Raw genomic sequence first — 3301 nt, 5'->3', positions numbered from 1 at the left:
AAATATGCCACAGTGACATCCTTTAAGTTTTGTGTACTGAGTAAAATTAGACTTGAACTTTTATGTATTTCATTCAGTAACTTTAGATTATGTAATAATTTAACGGTTTTTCATGTATATATGTGTAATTTTTATGAATTTTATTATTTTTAAGTATTTTAATTGTGATATTTTTTATAATAATTTATATTTATTAGTATATATCAATCTAAATTTAAAACTTATGGCGTTGCTTAAAGTGTCCGAGATAATAGATATGTACAGAAAACGTAACAAACCAAAATGTTTTTTCCAAAACTCGCCTCAATTGGAGATTTGGTCTGAGATGAATGTGAGTAAAGAGCTGGGCCCGATGAACAATAGTACTCGTAGAACTTGATAGTCCATAACTGGATCATTTCTCAATGGACCAGCCAATCTTCTCGGATATTAATAGTGATTTCAATTACAAATCCCCAAGAACATTCTTCATGTCGTCTATAGCTTTGTGATCGAGAGTTGTTTAATCAAGTAAGATTAAGCTAATTAATATTGCTACTTTTCACTTGTTTATTGATTATTGATTATTGACTATTTTTGCGTTGGATTTCTTAGCAAAAAGACCATGCATTGGATTGTGTTTTAAAGCCGAAATGGGGTTTTCCATTATTTTTGGCACAAACAATATCTGAACAGAAAAAATTAAAAATATTTCGTGGATTTTATTGTAGAATACTATGGTCCTGTTTGTTTCCGTTTTTATTTTCATTTTTCACATTTTTCGAGACTAAAAAATGAAAACGAAAACATAAAATGCGTTTGGTGTAAAAATTTTTAAAAAATAAAAACAAAAACGTTTTTGTCTTTTCTGAAAAACTGAAAACGAAAAAAACGTGTTTTCATTTTCACGTTTTCATTTTCTGAAAACGAATTTCATTTTTTTTTTCTTCTCTCTCTTCTCCAGCCGAAGAAGACGCTGGGACATCTGGCGAAAGCCCACCGTCTATGCTCCTCTCCGACTGGCCCGCCACCATCTTCTTTGACTGCCCACCCCCCCAGGCACCTGCGACTACGGCCCCTCATTAATTTAAATATTATTACATGTTTTCAAAATTTAAACCACCAAACGCAGTTTCAGTTTTTTTTTTAAACTGAAATCAATATCTGAATAAAACTACCAAACACATTTCAGAAATAATTCCAAAATGAAAATGAAAACGTTTTCATTTCTATTTTCATACAGAAAATAAAATCATTTTAGAACCAATTCCAAACGCACTCTATAGGTCCCTATGTTCTTCCAAATGATATTTTTGTATTTTTTTTTTAATATATAGACCAAAAGACACAACACTTTAACCGGTTAAAGTCCTAAAAAGTATCGTTTGATAGAGGGATTCGTTCCCTGATTTGAATCATGATTCGTAGTTCGCTACAGTATTTTCTCTCACAAAAAATACACGTAAATCGAAAATAGTTCAAATCACATGATTTGAATCCTCCAACCAAACAAGTTACCTTGACGACACAAATTGCCAAAATAATTTTAAAAAAAAGAATCTAATGCTTATATGTTCAAAAACTTAAAAAAAAAAAAAATCAAGAATTCTAGAGTTAAGAAAAAAAACCTCCGGCCTCAATAATATATATATATATTTATATGATATTTTGATAAAATTTAGGTGCTCTTGGTTTTTAATTTTGGTAACACCTCTTATATATGTTTCAATATTTGTGTTTAGAGAGAAAAGTCTTAAACATCTCAATTTAAGTTGACTCATATTTTAATATGTATGTCACATTCTGACTCAGCCTAATCAAAATACGAACTTTTTTTTTTTTTTTTGTTTGCTAAGAAAAAATATGAACCCTTTTCCCAACGTAAATGGGCGAATAACATTATATAGCCACACATTGAGATATGGTTAAACTAAAATTTATGGACTACTCAAAAACAAATGTAAAGCCAAAGACATACTGATGCTTTTTCTTCTCAGGCATTTTTGTTTTATCATTTGATGATCTAACCAGTAATCTCAATTATGTCTTTTTGGGTCATTGATTATTAGGAATTCCACTAACTTTGGGGGTCTAATTTTCAATTATGTCATGTGTGCTAATTTGAGGAAGACGTAAGCCCTTTTGGGGCACATTCCTTCTTTTGCTCCTCCACTTTAGGTGGGGTTAGTAGCCGTTTCAAGTTACAAACACCTCTATATATTCTGCTAAAGTTAAAACAAATTCCGTTACTCACATAAAGTGAGTTTTGTTAAATAAATATATGGGATCAAATATAATGAGACTTTGTCATTTTATGAGTGATGAGGTGTGACAACCCTAACTTTTGATCGTCATCTTATACTCATATTTAGCATTTCTTAACCTCTATGACGACCCTAATTTTAACTTCTTAAAATTTCAGGTCGTTTTTTTTTCATTCTTAAATCTTACCATGTACGTAAAAAAAATGCTGTAGCATTCTGACAACATTCTATTACACTAGTCATCAAATACATAAAACACTATTTTATTTTACATATAAAATTCAGCAGCGTTTCCAAAACACATGATGCGTCCACAACCCACTTGCCCACATTCCGCTGCTACACCCTCTCTGCATGCCCAGCATCAAGTTTTAGGGAGCCGGTGCCTTACCCGTGCTTCCTATAACACGAACAAACTTAATGAGCTTTTGCTCAGCAAGTAACAATAGGTCATAACAGATGCAATAATTATGCATACCCATAAATGCATTCATATCATATAACCTAGTACAAAATTCTAAACGACTTTCATTCTGTATTTCTCATTCTTTTCATTCTTGTTTACGGATACCATATCGTTATATGGAATGGTTTCCGTGTTTCATTTTCTTGTCTTTTACTTCTTAGGGACCCTGTCCTGTTGTACCATAGCGCACATAACCAGTGAGGAGTGGGGTAGCTAACCAATCCAACTCAGTCACGGTTTCATATCTTTCATAATCTCATAATAACCTTTCCTTCGAAGGCTGGTACAAACAGGACGTTTGGTCTCTTACCATTTATCAATTTTCTCATTGAAACGGTAACTTTAGTTAAATCTTATGAATTTGTGCATTATTGAGCATCTTATCATGAGATTAACTTTTTGTTAAACTTTAACATTTCACTTTTCTTAGTTTGATCTCGACCTAACATCGATACATATTTTTGTAGAATAAAGTTCTACGATTACATAAGTCTTGTAGATACTTACCTAACATAGTATCTAGCATTCACATTGTATCTATCATTCAAAATTCTACTATATGCACAATCTTTGTGCAACATAGAAAAGCAAG

Source organism: Morus notabilis, unplaced genomic scaffold (assembly GCF_000414095.1).
Source record: "Morus notabilis unplaced genomic scaffold, ASM41409v2 Scaffold2423, whole genome shotgun sequence".
Lineage (NCBI taxonomy): Eukaryota > Viridiplantae > Streptophyta > Magnoliopsida > Rosales > Moraceae > Morus > Morus notabilis.
Note: the sequence above shows the minus strand (reverse complement) of the source record.